This window comes from Cetorhinus maximus, chromosome 3 (genome assembly GCF_964194155.1).
Source record: "Cetorhinus maximus chromosome 3, sCetMax3.hap1.1, whole genome shotgun sequence".
Lineage (NCBI taxonomy): Eukaryota > Metazoa > Chordata > Chondrichthyes > Lamniformes > Cetorhinidae > Cetorhinus > Cetorhinus maximus.
In genome coordinates, this window is record NC_135881.1 from 178885355 (window position 1) to 178902160 (window position 16806).

A 16806-nucleotide genomic window follows, 5' to 3' on the forward strand; every position below is an offset into this window, starting at 1 on the left:
TATTTATCCTGCCTCACTTTTTCCCACATTATACTCCATTAAGGCAACAGTAAAACTCATAGATTTAAAAAAGTCCCCAGGCAAAGCACAGTTGACCGTACGAATTCAAAATGAGGTTCCTTGTAGACATAGTTGCAGGTGTATAGGCTGGTTAGATCTTAAATGCCTCTGCCGTACACACACAAACTCCTTTCTGTTTATACCTAGCTTTTCCTTTGAATGTAAATTTCCTATAGTATTACTAAGTTTTTAATTTGACCTCTTCTAACAATAATACCATTTAATTCCACCAATTTTATTAGTAAGCTAAAAAAATAAACACATTGCTTGACATCTTGCAGCTAGGTGCAAGATTTCACCCACTCTTTTAAATGCTTTATTTAAAAATGCAAATTGACCCTTTGACACCTATGTTTCTAAACTTTCCCATGTTTATCTAATTACCATTTCAAATCTCCTACTTTCTATGCACCAAAGCACCCAGATTAGCTGGCTTTAATCCAATTAAGATACACACATACACACACACACACATACCACTAAATGCTATTTATAAAAAATAATTTCCAATAACATTATAAACATTAATCTCTTCATGGCATGTTTTATAAATGCTGTATCTTTTTTAATTGTACATTTGTATTTATTTTTAAGTATAATATGCCAGAGTTAAACAGCACAGAAACAGGCCCTTCGGCCCATCGTGTCCATGTGGCCATCAAGCACCTATCTATTTTAATCCCATTTTCCAGCATTTGGCCTGTTGCCCTGTATGGTATGGCGTTTCAAGTGCTCACTAAATACTTCTTAAATGTTGTGAGGGTTCCTGCCTCTCACCCCCTCAGACAGTGTGTTCCAGATTCTGACCACCCTCTGGATGAAAAAGATTTTCCTCAAACCCCCTCTAAACTTCCTGCCCCTTACCTTAAATACATGCCCCCTGGTTATTGACACCTCCAGTAAGGGGAAAAGTTTCTTCCCTATCTATACCCCTCATAATTCTGTATACCTCTATCAGGTTCCCCCCTCAGCCTTCTCTGTTCTAAGGAAATTGATTTTGTTTTAGTTACACATGTCGCTCTGTAACATTACATTATGAAGGAGTGGTAAGCAATGATAATTTAGCAGTTGATTTGGCTCTCACATTGCAGGGTTCTTTTGCTAAAATGGCCCTTGCTTGAAAAGTAGTGAAGATCACTGTGCTAAGGGATAGAAAAAGCATTGCGTAAAAGACATTTATTGTGTATCATTTCAAATCCCAATACCTTGCTGCTGAACATTGTAGAATAGGAAAAATTGGAACTACTAATCATTTTTACTAAAATTTACACTCATTCATGATGTATCATTTTGTTATTGGCACTGAATTGTTCCAAAATTTCTAGAAATGAATTGTGTGGCCACATTCTAGTAATTAAAACATTAAGTGCAGGAAATGAGCACTGAATTATTTGTATTAAACGGTTCATGAACTTCTGTGCCTTGTACATGGCAGTAAGCAAAATGGTGAAGCCAAGCTTTCTGAGTATCCTTGGACCTGGAACATCTTAAGTGCAGAAAATTTGTATGATATAAACCAGTTTAGTAAGTTCCTGTGAAACTGCCTGAATAATGCACCATTAGCAAAAAAAAAAATCAAGATATTTCAGTAGATTTACACACAAGATAGTTCACGATGGGCAGAATGAGGAGAAGCAGTATAAATGACAGGGTGACTGGGAAAAGGTGGGGTAATGGCACGGACTGGATCAACCGAATGCCCACTTCGCTGTAATCCTCTGTCTTCATTCTGCGATGTGCCCTCAGTTGAGTAGTCATGGCCGAATGCTTAAGGTAACGGATTTAGGGTCTTCCCCACATGAATACTGTCAATTTCACTTCTCATCACCCCTCACTTTAAATAAGTGCCTAAAGAATTAATTAATGGTTAAATGGAATAAAAAACATCCAAACACTGAGGAATTTCTTATTTCTGTTTATCTTCAAGAATTCACTGATATTTCAGTAGATTTATACACAAGATAGGTCTAGACCCCATTACGAACTGTGTTGAGTCTCATTGTTTCATTTAAAATGTTTCTAATTAATTATTTCTCAGCTAAAACTGAAATATTAACCTTTCTCAATCCATCCTTCCTCATATCAAGTACAATTTTAAAAACCCAATCTTTATAATCATCACTACTTCCTGTGTTACAATCTTGGTAGAGACTGGTAACTTTTTTCTAAAAGAGAAATATGAAATCCTAGTTATTTAAAAAGAATAAAGACACACAAGATTCTACGGTTTGAAACAGAAGAATTTTTACTATGCAAGAGTCAACAAAGCAAACATTACATACTATCTATCTTATACTTTAACTCCAGAATTAACATAAATTAAACATGAATAAACAGGCAAATTGCTGTCGATTATCAACTATAAATTGCATATTAAATGGCAGATACAACTATGACAGATTTTACAAATTGGCTCAGCAGTCCACTTGGATTTGAGTGATCACAGTCAGTCACAAAGTCCTTGAAAACTTGCCTCCCTCACAAAGAATTTCAGCTCCAATCCTTCTAGGAGCTAGTCTGATCCCCAGCCAATGGCAGCGCACAACCAACCCAAGTTCCATGGGCACAGGTCTTCGCCACAAATGGCACATGTCTGCAGAAACTGCTGAACTCACTCTGGATGGCGTAGATCCACTAATGTTATCTTCAAATCGCAGGAACATTTGCAGCAACTTATTATCAGCTTCTGGATCTGGCCTGCCTTCTTCAACTTGCCTTTTCTGCACCACTGGACTCCTCAGCTACTACTGCCCAGCTTAGACTGATTGGTCCTTTCATATCTCTCAACTAGATTCAGTTTGCCAGAAGTTTTGGTTCCCAAACCTGAGTGTTTTTGTTTCCTTAGAAACTGGGAGGGTCAGTTTCCTTTCTATATTTACCTGTTCTGTTTCCTTTTCTGGTTCCCTTTTCAGTTCAGTTTCTGTTTTAGTTAGGGTCTGCCTCAAGAAATACAAATTAAATTTAAAAACATAGATTAGGCGGAATAGTCCCAGATTTGCACTAAGTGCAGTAGCAGGTGGGATAAAGGGCGCTTTGCACACTGGCAATGGCGTTTTTATATGCCATATCATCCCAATCCTGCCTCATTTATCATGCCTTCCAGGGAAACACACCGGGTCGCTGGCGGGGTGACCTCTCATTCGCCTGCCCCACTGTCTCATCAGGCCTTCAGTAAACCAGGTGCCATATTTGAAGGTCGCCCCACAAAGAGCTAGCACTCATCAAGGGATTGGAAGCTACTGCGAACTGGTGGCTGCTAAAGTGAGGAAACATGCTGCCCCCAGATTTAGTGACACCTCCCTCAGTGCCTACTAGATGCAGTGGAGGCCCACCTTGAAGTCCTCTACCCCCGCTCTGGGCAAAGGCCAGCAAGCAAGGTCACCAATCCAGCATGGGAGGTGGTGGCAGCGGTGGTCAGCACCAACGCCCTGCAAAAGAAACAGCCATCCAGTGCAGGAAGAGTATGAATGGTCTTGTCTGTTTCACCAGGGTAAATCACTCTCCTCACCACCCACAACTCTCTCGTTCTCAAACCCATCACACATCCACAGGGATCTCGCACCTGAAGGGATAACATCAACTCTCACACACACCCACACATCTTCACCAGGGTCATATCCTCTCGAGCTCGTGTCCTCACCCTGTTTATGGCTCTGCTCACCACACAAACATTCCATGCAGTGCCATGTGTCCTGCTCACACACTTTCCATCTGTTTTCATGCAAGAGAAGCTGGCTCACAGCAGCAGCGAGAGATCGCAGACAGGGAGTGGAGTAGCCCACAATAGGTCCCTTACTCACTTTGAGGAGCGTGCCATCGGGCTGACTGGTGAGGACACGGACCTTGCCTGCAGCGAGAGTGGAGTTGGTGGCGAACACCTACGTGAGGATCCTGCACCACAACATCCCTCTCTCAACGCAAGTGCCCCCTCTCCTGCTTTTGACCCTGCTGCCATGAACTAATCATCTCTACTTTGGTTCTCAGGGAGTTCTGCCAAGCAACCAACATACTCAGTCAACCAGTCCTGTAGCTCCATCCAGGCCCTCACCTTCAACCAAGAGGACACCTTCTCCATTGAAGAGCTGGAAATTAGCCTTATAGTGCTTATCCACACCCTCCACCAGCGCAGAGAGAGACACCTCGGTGGGACCTAGACCTGGAGCAGGCTTGGTTCATAATCTGGTGCTCACCGCATGTGCAAGTGTCTGCAGAAGAGGAGGCAGGTTCAGCTGAGCCTCCTGGCACTCGGTGGGCTCCTGGGGAAGAGGCATCTGTGAGATCTGAGTCAGATGATAAGCCCCTGGATTCAGCCTTCCAACATCGTGGAGAGTCAGCAGCAGGCGGGGGAACATCACGCATAGCTGTTGGAAGCCCTCAGCAGAGTGGCACGTGACTTGGAGGGGTGCGTCTGCTTGCTCTCTAAGGAAGTGGTGCCCACATGTACACGTATGGAGGTCTCCATAGGAAGGATGGCAGATGCCAGTGAGACCCTGGTCCAGCAGAACACTGTGATGCACACAGACTTGCACTCCATTGCAGTAGCCATGGGTGAGTTCCTGCAGTGGCAACCCAAGAGGGTTCTTCCTTCCCCTCAAGGAATCAGGCTGGGCCCTTGGGCAAATGGACACCCTTGGGTCGTCCACTCAGGAATCTCAGAGGCAGCTCTCTCCCTCTGAGAGTCCCCTTTGCCTGTGACCACCTCAACTTCATCCTGTCACCGCAGAGGGAGCAGCTGGGCCACAAGAGGACAGCCAAAGCAAGCTGAGGCCCTCAAGGCCTTGGTTCTCCAGAGGACGCACGCTGGAGTCATCAGAGGCAACAGGGCCAACCATTGCACAGGCTGTCTCCACCCCTGTTGTTGGCACCTAGAAGTGGCAGGTCTAGAAAAGTTAAGAATTTCTGATCACAAGTAGTTGCATGGGTGAATACATTCTGTTGCTTTATGACCTGAAAATATATTAACTTTCATTGATGAGTGATTCTGGAGGGAGGTGTGCGTTTGGCAGGGCCTTTCGGAACCTCGTGCATGCACACGGATCCTTCCTCCATCACACTCATCTCAATGTGCTGAGCATTTTCAATGCTGCCTGCTGGGGGTCTCTTTCAGTTGTCCGTCTGAGCTGACCTGCATCTCCACCCACCTAATGATCGCACTCTCATGCAGCATCTGTTCCTGCCCAACAGGAGGCTCCTTTTCACTTTTGATTTTAGAAACATGGTACTGGTGAAGTCTGCCCTTAGCACCCCCCAGTCACCCATGTCCTTTCCCCCATCACTGTCGACCCCCTCCACCACCACTCCTCCATGGCATTACCTTCCACCTCCCCACCGTTATCTACCAGCCAAAACCCTTTTCTTTCTCGGATATCCAGGTGAAATTGCACGTTCCCTAACTTCCTGAGAATCCCACCGCCATCCACAACGATCTTCCGGACCCCCAACCACCCCTGTCGTTGTTTTTACCACTCCCATCGCATCCTCACCATCCCAACCTACTGGCTCACTCTGTCCCCCCTCTTCACCATTACCTCCTACCATGCCCACCCTCATTTCGTTCCCCAGGAGTCAGTCATTGACTCCGCAGACCCTTGCCTTGCACGTTCACTTGGACGCCTCCCCATCTTCCTCCACCCTTACTCCTTCCTCCCCTGAGAACTCCTTCTCCCCTGTGAACTCCATCCTTCCCCTCCGGACTCCTTGTGCCCCACACCCAGACTCTTTCGTCACCCTCCTTCCCTTGACTCTTCCACCCTCTCCCCACCCCCAACCCCCCTCCCCCAAACGCCCTCTCCCCATCCCGCTCCCCCAACACCCTTTCCTCCACTTCCCCCAAACACCCTTTCCTCCGCTTCCCCCAAACACCCTTTCCTCCGCTTCCCCCAAACACCCTTTCCTCCGCTTCCCCCAAACACCCTTTCCTCCGCTTCCCCCAAACACCCTTTCCTCCGCTTCCCCCAAACACCCTTTCCTCCGCTTCCCCCAAACACCCTTTCCTCCGCTTCCCCCAAACACCCTTTCCTCCGCTTCCCCCAAACACCCTTTCCTCCGCTTCCCCCAAACACCCTTACCTCCGCTTCCCCCAAACACCCTTTCCTCCGCTTCCCCCAAACACCCTTTCCTCCGCTTCCCCCAAACACCCTTTCCTCCGCTTCCCCCAAACACCCTTTCCTCCGCTTCCCCCAAACACCCTTTCCTCCGCTTCCCCCAAACACCCTTTCCTCCGCTTCCCCCAAACACTCTTTCCTCCGCTTCCCCCAAACACCCTTTCCTCCGCTTCCCCCAAACACCCTTTCCTCCGCTTCCCCCAAACACCCTTTCCTCCGCTTCCCCCAAACACCCTTTCCTCCGCTTCCCCCAAACACCCTTTCCTCCGCTTCCCCCAAACACCCTTTCCTCCGCTTCCCCCAAACACCCTTTCCTCCGCTTCCCCCAAACACCCTTTCCTCCGCTTCCCCCAAACACCCTTTCCTCCGCTTCCCCCAAACACCCTTTCCTCCGCTTCCCCCAAACACCCTTTCCTCCGCTTCCCCCAAACACCCTTTCCTCCGCTTCCCCCAAACACCCTTTCCTCCCCTCTCCCCCCCTCAAACTCCTTGCCCCCCTGAATTCCTTCCCTTGCACCTTGCTTCCACCTACCTCCCCAGTTGCTGCATTCTCCCCATTACACTCCTCGTACCCCATTGTAGCTCGCCCCATCTCCCAACCTCAGCAACCCACCCCCCACCCCGACACCATCGTTCTCCCGCTCCCAACCTCACTCCCACCCCCCATCTTAGTACACCTTCCCCTCTCAGTCAAATCTACGCCTTCTTCTCCACCTCCTTGACAGTCACCTGTAGCAGACCATGGCCAAGATACTGATGTCCCAAAGCAGACCCTCAACGTTGACCTTCCACCTTCCGTGAGCTGCTTCGTGGTGGAGCCATTTCCATGTGAATCCACCCAGCATGCTATGCACGTTCCTCCAGGGCCCGTTGGGTGTAGGGCTCCAGCACCTTCTGCCCCTCGGATGCCTGCCACGTGAGCAAGGCCCTGATAGTAAGTCTGGACTTCTGCATGTCACACTTGTCAAGATGTGTTCTGCACCAGCATGTTTTCCTGCTGATGTGGGTGGTAAATTGATGTGTGGGGATGATTCATCAAGCAGGGCTTATAATGATATGCAGATATATGAAAATGAAGTTCCTGATGTGTGGCGGCAGGAAAGGGGGCCCAGCATTGACGGGTGGAACAGACGATTGCAAACTGGTTTCACGATGGCCCAAAACCGATTTTTGGCCTTCCCCCTATATTGTCCTCTCACACCTGCAATGATGCCCGATGCCAATGGGCATGGAAAGTTCCACCTTTCACACCTGGTTTACCTCATCTTGTTTGCTACTGTTTTCAACTTTGGTATCTTGCACCATAACCTTGACCTTTTTATTTTTGTTTTTTCTGTTAAATTACTTAACTTGTATAAGTATGGTCAAGTAAAATGATACTTTAAAATAAATAACCTTCTTTGGAGACTCTGCCTCCTTCAAAAATTTGTCTTCCAGTCAGAAATCCTGAGTTCGCCCATGTTGTATGAAGTGAAAGGCAGGAATTTTCAGTGTTTTTAGTTAAGTTCATTCTTTTCAGAGCCATGCATGCTGCATGCTTGCTGCATGATAAATGCATCTTGGGATTAACATTTTTATGTGTGAGCATTCCCAGGGATCAGTTTCTTCTGTAATTCTGCAGAATGAAGCATTCCTACATTCTGCAACTGCCAGAATTAGAAAAGACATTTAATATTGCACTATAGGACTCATAGTGATCCTCAAGTGGGAGACTGAGAGGCTCAGAGTTCATATGAGACACCCATTGACTACAGGAGAGATTTTGGATCTGAACACAGCATTATCATTTTTGCATTTTTAACACAGTAAGAGTTGAGTACTATTCTAAGAATCCTGAGAAATCCCTATATTGTATTGCGTTGCTAATTACAAAAACTAACTTAAGGAAGGTAGCAACATAGGAGTAGGAGTAGGCCATTCAGCCCCTCCAGCCTGCTCAACCATTTAATCATATCATGGCTGATCTTCAACTTCAATGCTCTATACTGTTACTGTACACTTCTTTAATTTCACTGTTATATTGTATCTATATATTGAACAAAATTTTTAATCTTGGATAAAAGCAGCTGAGAGGTGACTTGGTGGGAAATTGTGGTTTGGGCCTTCATTGACAAAATGATTAAAAAATGTAAACATCAGAAATCTAGCAGTGTGAAAACAGACAGCTTTCTCTATGGGAACTAGAAGATAAACCCTGTTGCAGCATCCCTGACGCCCAGATATGAGTTAGCACCAAGACGAAACAACTGGATCCCAAGGCCACCTTGTTTTCCTTGCTTTGGCCAGGCACTAGCATTGGTATTAGCTGATAGGTCTCAGAGGTTAAGAAACCAGAGATCTTGAGAGTTTGACCGGGCTTGGAAGGGCAGATAGTTAAAAGACATTTTTTGTAGTTGGGGTTGTTCAAACGATGGTGTAATGATTGTGTTAAATTGGTCTTCATAGACTTTGCTGTGTAAAGAAAGTATAGAAGGGATTGCTCAGGCACATGAATTGTAGAAGTATTATGTATTGCATTAATTGATGTGACAGTACCTGGGGCACGATGAGAGAGTAGTTAGGTAGAGATTGCGCTTCTAACCAGGGGATAATGGTAATGCTGTTGGACTTTGATACTACTGCTTCAACATGAGCATGTGTCAGGTCTCTCTTACACTGAATAAAATATAACCACGGTCACCAATAAAAGTTATCACTTTGAGTCATTTCAGAACTTGAGAATAAGGGGTTAAAGGGTTAATTGAGACTCTAAATTTCTATCACTATCCAACCATGAACTTGTACAATGTGGAATGTAATACTGAATACATGATTTCAAGGGTGAGATCTTGAGTTGATGTCCTCCCACATTCTATTCCCTTCCCCATCATAAATACATGTTGGATGCCAGCTTCGTACTCTGCACAGTCACTTTGGTCATTCCCTATGTTTTGGTTCTGTCATTGCAGTGTAAGTTTGTACAGCTATAGTCTGATTTAAAGTACATACCGCTATTTTATTAGGCTCCATATTATTGTTGTGCTTCCAAAACTGGCGAGACTAAAGAATGCATGGTTTAAAAAAAAACTCAGGTCACACAGAGGCACAACTTATTGATGCCCTAATGCACTGTTTCCTGGAACATGGACTCATGGTTACCCCATGAGTGAGTTTCTGACCAAAGCTGTGCAGCAATTTCAGGGCATCAGATAGAAGCTAGCTGCTGTTTCACAGGGAGGGCTGGAAAAGTCAGTGGGGAACTCCACCACATAACCCCTCCACAGCTCCTACTCAGCCGAATCCAGGGTATTTTAGGCAGTGGCTTGGGATCAAGTTGTGAATCACCAGTTTGGCTTGTCCATATTGTGGTTTTCTATAAATTTTTATTAAATCTTATTTGTCCTTTTTCTCTCTCTTAGATTCACTGAATCCATAGGCTATTCTCCAACTAAACTGGCGATTCACAACTTGATCCCAGGCCACTGCCAAATCACACATTTAGATAAACACATAAAACTAAAATTTTAGAAGCCACAAACTTCAGTAGATTTTCTCATGATTATATTGTAAACAAAACTAAATTTATTCTTCCCAATTAATTTTTAATTAATTAATTAAAATTAATTAATCTTTAATTTTTGCTCAATGCTTAAACATTTTTTTCTTTGGCTTGTCCACATTGTGGTTTTCTATAAATTTGTATTGAATCTTATTTGTCCTTTTTCTCTTTCTTAGATTCACTGAATCCATATGCTATTCTCCAACTAAAGAAAAAAATATTTAAGCATTGAGCAAAAATTAAATAATAAATTAATTGGAAAGAATAAATTTAGTTTTGTTTACAATATAATCATGAGAAAATCTACTGAAGTTTGTGGCTTCTAAAATTTTAGTTTTATGTGTTTATCTAAATTAACACTTCTGTGCATTACTGAGGATGTGCTGCTTTGTCTGAGATACTGGGCGGAGTAGTCCCAGATTTGCACTAAGTACGGTAGCAGGTGGGAAAAAGGACGTTTTACCAGCCAACCGCAATGGTGGCTTTTGGTGCTGTATCATCCCATTCCCACCTCACTAATTATGCAGCCACAGGAAACACACCATCTCACTGGTGTGCGGCCTTCAATTTGCCTGCCACACTGTTACCTTGCCGCTCCTTCACGCAGGGCTTCGTATTTAAACTGCAACTGTGTGCACACTAATCAATGCTTGCAACCCAGGAGGGCACCGGTAAAGACATGGCCTCAAAAGCCAAGAAGAGTGCAGCCCCCCCCCCCCCCCCCCCCACCCCTTCCCTGGGATGCCTCCTGGACACAGTGGAGGCTCAATGCAATGCCTTCTACACCCGCTTTGGCCACAGGAGACCCATCAGCCTCACCATTCTGGTTTGGGAGGTGGTCAGTGCCAATGCTGCACATGAGAGGTTGGCCATCTAATGCAGGAAGCAGATGAATAATCTCACCCATACCATCAGGGTAAGGCAACCATTTCATCGCTCTAAACTCTCTCAAACACAAGGCCATCACACATTCACTGGCATAAAAGCAAAATGCTGCAGATGCTGGAAATCTGAAACAAAAACAGAAAATGCTGGAAAAACTCAGCAGGTCTGACAGCATCTGTGGAGAGAGAAACAGTTAACATTTTGAGACTGTATGACCCTTCTTCAGAGCTAAAGAGAAGTAGAAATGTCATGAAATTTATAGTGTTTAAGGGGGGCAGAGCAGGTGAAGCTGGATGGGGGCAAAGGAGAGATTGACAAAGATGTCATCAACTAAAGGACAAAGGGAGTGTTAATGGCAGTGGTAAGGGCTAAAAAATGTGCTGATAATGGTGTAAAGGTAAGAAAGCAGAATGCTATAATAACAGAACAAGGGGAAGAACTTTGTGAAAGAACAACATGGAATAAATAACAGGGGCTTTTTGGCGGTGGGGTGGGGGGGATAAAGAAGAGGGGGATAAAACAATAAAGAAATAAATAAAAATAAGACCGAAGGTATTCCGCAAAGTGGTCACCCAGTCTGCGTTTGGTCTCCCTGATGTAGAGGAGACCGCATTGGGAGCAGGGAATGCGGTAGACCAAATTGAAGGAGGTGTAAATGAAGTGCTGCTTCACCTGAAAGGAGTGTTTGGGCCCTTGGACGGTGAGGAGGGAGGAGGTAAAGGGGCAGGTGTTGCACCTTCTGCGATTGCATGGGAAGGTTCCATGGGAAAGGTTTGAGGTGAACGGTCCCTACGGAATGCTGACGGGGTTGAGGGGAAGATGTGCCTGGTGGTGGCATGCTGGAGTTGGCAGAAATGGTGGAGGATAACCCTTTGAATGCAGAGGCTGGTGGGGTGAAAAGTGAGGACAAATGGGACCCTATCATGGCTCTGGGAGGGAGGGGAAGGTGTGAGGGCAGAGGCGCGGGAGATGGGTTGGTCACAGTTGAGGGCCTTGTCAACCACAGTGGGTGGGAAAACTCGGTTAAGGAAGAAAGAAGACATGCCAGAAGTGCCATTTTGGAAAGTGGCATCGTCAGAACAGATGTGACAGAGGCGAAGGAACTGAGAATGGGGTGGAGTCCTTACAGGAAGCAAGATGTTAGGAGCTGTAGTCGAGGTATTAGTGGGACTTGGTGGGTTTGTAATGAATATTGGTGGACAGTCTATCACCAGAAATGGAGACAGAGAGGGAAGGGAAGTGTTGGAGATGGACCATGTGAAGGTGATTGGGTGGGGTGGGGGTGGAAATTGGAAGCAAAATTGATAAATTTTTCCAGGTCCAAATGAGAGCATGAAGCAGCATCGAAACAGTCATCGATGTACCAAAGAAAGAGTTGTGGGAGAGGGCCTGAGTAGGACTTGGAACAAGGAATGTTCCACATACCCCATAAAGAGACAGGCATAACTGGGGCCCATGCAGGTATCCATAGCCACACCTTTCATTGGTGAGACGAGTTGAAGGAGAAATTGTTCAGTGAGAGAACAAGTTCAACCAGACGGAGGAGAGTGGTGGTGGATGGGGATTGTTCGGGCCTCTGTTCAAGCGGAGAGTCCTTAGACCATCCTGGTGGGGGATGGAGGTGTAGAGGGACTGGATGTCCGTAGTGAAGAGGAGGTGGTTAGAGCCAAGAAACTAAATTGTTGATATGACGTAGGGCATCAGAGGAATCATGGGTATAGCTGGGAAGAGTATGGACAAGGGGAGAGAGAACCGAGTCAAGATAGGAAGAAATTAGTTCCGTGGGGCAGGAACAGGTTGACAAGATCGGTCTACTGGGCCAATCCTGTTTGTGGATTTTGGGAAAGAGGTAGAAGCGGGCTGTCCCCAGGGTTCTGAGTCTATTAGGTTGGAAGCTGTGGAGGGAAGATTTCCAGAGGGGAAGAAGCCAGTGACAGTCCTGGAAACAATGGCTTGATGTTCAGTGGTGGGGGCATGGTCCAGGGGGAGGTAGGAAGAAGTGTCTGAGAGTTGGTGCTCAGCCTCTGCAAGGTAGAGGTCAGCATGCCAGATGACAACAGCACCACACTCAGCAGCAGGTTTGATAACAAAGTCAGGGTTGGACATAAGAGAACGGAGTGCAGCAAGTTCAGAAGGAGACAGGTTAGAGTGGGTGAGAGGAACAGAGAAATTGAGACAGCTGATGTGTGCCAACAGTTCTCAATGAAAAGATCACAAGCAGGTAAGAGGCCAGAGGGAGGGGTCCAGGTGGAGGGTGAAAGGATCTGTGGAACTGCAGGAGGACTCTTGCCCAAAGAAGCAAGCATGGAAACAAAGGCAACGGAAGAAGAAGAGTTCAGCATTGTACCGAGCCCAAAATTTATTGAGGTGAGGGTGTAAGGGTATGAAACTGACATCTCTCTGCCAGCTCAAGGGACATCACCAAACTCTCTTACACAAACCCTCACATCACCATCTGGCTTCTTCTCCTCTGGAGACTGCCTCCTCAACCCTCACTATCTTGAGGTCACTTACACAGGTCAACATGTGCCCCCACATACACCCTTGGATACCCCACTTCCCCAGCACAGCCCTCGCCCTGCAGCCTTTTCCCTCATCTGAGGCCACTTCTCCCCTTTACCCAAGCAAGTCCTAGCCTTGCAGCGTTTGAAAAGCCACTCCTGCCTTATTGCTGGTCTGGTAGGTAGAGACTAATCTGTGAGCCCCCTTAAATGTAGTTTGGTGCTGCCTGTGAGGCCTGAAGCTAATGACTGTGAGCGGTTCCTGAAATAAGGTAGGCAAACAAACCTCAGAGTCCCAAGCAAAGTGCAGCTCGCCAGGTGCATGTCGCTCATGTACAGTTGTGAAACACGCCGACATGCAATCATGCTAACATGCCTGGATAATCCAGCATGGGGAATGATTCCGGCAAGCAGGGCTTATGATGAAATGCAGATGTATTAAAATTAAGTTACCATTGTCTGGCAGTGGAAAAGGTGGCCTGCTATTGATGGGCAGAGCAGATAATTGCAAACTGGTTTCACGACGGCGTGAAACCGATTTTTGGCCTTCTGCTCGTGTCCGCCATGATGCCCGATGCCAGCAGGCACAGAAAACTCTGCCCTCTTGATAGATGTTAAATCTGGTTTCACTACTCCTTCAGTTAGACATAAAATGCCACAGGATCGTTTTTGAAGAGCAGGGAGTTCTCTTTGCTGGCCAGCATTCTTCCCTCAATTAGCACTACCAAAAACAAAACAATTTATGTGATCAGCACAGCAGATGTTAATTGCCGAGCAAACCAAATACCAGAGGGAAACTTCGCTTAAGGGCCATACGCTTTTTGTATTCTGAAAATGAGAAGAAAATGCACTGATCTCAGCAGCAAGAAGTCCAGTAACACTTTCAGGATTTTAAAAGTTAAAAGTTTTTTATTAACAAGAAGGAAAGAACATTTAAGCACACAAGATTACAGTTGAAGTTAGTCTTCCAAAACATCCTCCCAAACAACTGAAAAATAAAAATACCTGGAAAAACTCAGCAGGTCTGACAGAATCTGTGGAGAGGAACACAGTTAAAGTTTCGAGTCCGCATGACTCCCAAACAACTCCCTACTTGGTCAGACCCGCAAACACCTTCATGGCAACACTCCCTTCTAGATATTTAACGAGAAAAATCCGGTAATATTACCCAAGGCAAACTGCTGTAGCTTTACTAAAGGCATACCACATGACCTCTTAAACTCTCTTCCACTCTGCTGTGGAAATCCAAGACTTCAGAACAAGACTGCTTTCTGCAGTCCAAGACTTTTCTGGCTTGTCTTGATGTAGATTTTTCTTTCTTTTTGCTGTGTTGGAGAAAACAGCTGATTCCATCTGCTGGATTTTAGACCTTAAGGAGCTATGATGTCGGTTTACAACTGTGGGTTGCACTGAAGAAAGCAATTAATATGCTTGTATTAGTGTTGTTTTCATGTACTGAATCCAGGGTTAAAGTAAAATTATAATCTGCAAAATGTGCACTTTAACTTTTATCCATCAGGTGGCACCAGATATGTGATTATCTGAAGTTTGTAAGCATTAAAATGTTTAGTTTAAACAAACCATTTTCACAACTTTAGCTTAATTTCCTCAATGTATAATGCATTTACCTTTTTCCCTTTTTATTTCCTGCAACCAACCAGCAATGTTATCAGTACTGATTGCCAGTACTTGTGAGCATAGGAACTAGAGTAGGCCATTCATCCCTTCAAACTTCCATTCAATCAGATAATGGCTGATCTATATCTCAGCTGCTTACCACCTTTGATTCAAATCCCTAATTTTAAACACCTTGATTAAACACCTCAGCCAAGTAAACTCAAGGGAATGCAAGTCAAGTTTATGCAACCCGTCCTCATAAGTTAACTCTTTAAACCCCAGCAATGTTCTTGTGAATCTGTACTTCATCCAAGGCCATTACAACCAATGTTTTAACCACACAATGTAAGTTATCTTGGGTATGAGGGATTACAAGAAGAAGAAATTTCTGACATTAAAAATAGTTCTATAATTAAACCGGTTACCTGATTTTTCAGTACTGTTAAGGGCGCGAGAGTCCCTTGCGGAGTCTCACTTAGGTTTGGAGCCATACTCTAGATGAACAGGAATGAGTGACTCAACACCAAGCAATGTATGAAATCAATAATCTTTATTAGACAACTATTAAACAATTATTAATGATTGAAAGAGAGATAACTTTATTAAAAAGAAAGGAAGAAAAAAAAATCTGTGTGTATCATATACGTTATGCTATACATCCATGTATATTATAGTACAAATACATACAAGAACGTACTATATTACAAATGTTAACTTCAAATTGGTCTGTTCTAGACAGCTCTGCAAGATGGTAAAACAACCCCAAATTGGTCTGTTCATGACAGGTCCCCAAAATGGTGAAATTCCCATTGGCTCATACATCACCAAGTCTCTGAATAACTTTGCACAGGGGTGGACACTCCGGTCAGTCACTCTGTCAACGGCCTTTCTACCCGTAATCTTAAGTGGTTGACTAATTCACTCCAGCTGTAAACCTCGAATGTTTGAGGCTATGTTTAAGTCCAGTTTCTAGCTCCATTCCAGCCTTTTGAGGCTTTTATGCAGACTTTCTCAAAACAAGGGTCTAGTAAACGAGTCCATATCAAATTCTCCTCACAGTCTGCAAAATCATGCAGTGCCTTCGCAATATTCAAGTTGTTTGCGTATCTTTGCTCTCATCTGCCATTGATCAGATTGTGTGTCCATCAATCAATCTCCATCTCCTGATTCTACATCATAGTTAACAACCTCATGTACAAGGTCATTTGTTGCCCTGGCTTATAGTTCAAGAGTTGTTGAATACAGTAAGAAAAATAACTTCTGCTAAAGAAAGACAACTTTTATTTTAGTTAGTCTAGCTTGAAAAGGGAAAACAATGATGTAGACAAAATACCAGTATGAAAAACAAGGTCTTGGGAAACATGTCTACAGTTACTACTGCTGATTACTATTGATTAATTATTTGACTTAATCAAAGCATAGTAACACTTCCTTTTAAATCAAGTCCTACAAAGTTAACTTTAAATAGTCAATGCAGGCTTAAAATCAAGAGCAAAGCAGAAATAAAATGCAAAAATATAAAATTGCAAAAATTAGTGGCTGCAGGCCTATAGTACTGTAATCATTGGTTATTTATTCAATGAAATCCAATAGCTATTTCGATTCAAAAAAGTCAGTTTGCAGTTCAGGCTTAAATAAAAGGCTACGCAATCTGGAACTAAACCAAGTTAACTTAGATATTAAAAAACAACAACTTATATTTACATTGAATGTAGTAAAATTTGCAAGTCACTTATCAAAAATGACACCAAGTTAGAGATGGGGATATTAGGATAGATGACCAAAAGCTTGGTCAGCGAAATAGATTTTAAGGAACATCTTAAAAGAATAGAGAGATATTGCAAGAATTAGCATCCCTCCAATGATTTATGATTGGGTGAATAGTAAGAAGCCAAGAACAGACCTGGGATTTTACTATTCACTCCCTCAAGTGGAACTTCCCCATTTGTCTACCTATTCTGAGCCATTTTTCATTTTGGATAACAAATATGATATTAACTTCAATAGTGACAATCTTCTTTGAAAACTTAATGTTTAACTTTACCAGGTGCCTTTTGAAAATTGAAGTATATTAATTACTTGACTCTTGAAAGAGTTTCAG

General features: G+C 44.3%; 1 protein-coding gene and 1 long non-coding RNA gene across 2 annotated transcripts in view; one reads left to right on the forward strand and one right to left on the reverse strand.

Annotated features, from left to right (window-relative positions):
• LOC144679067 (oxysterol-binding protein-related protein 10-like) overlaps positions 1 to 16806 on the forward strand; it is a 266323-nt gene that overhangs the window by 146847 nt on the left and 102670 nt on the right. The window lies entirely within an intron of this gene.
• LOC144679070 (uncharacterized) overlaps positions 14002 to 16806 on the reverse strand; it is a 48795-nt gene continuing 45990 nt past the window's right edge. Inside the window, exon 3 of the long non-coding RNA XR_013576238.1 lies at positions 14002 to 14497. This is a non-coding gene — a long non-coding RNA (uncharacterized LOC144679070). The remainder of the gene's footprint in view (positions 14498 to 16806) is intronic.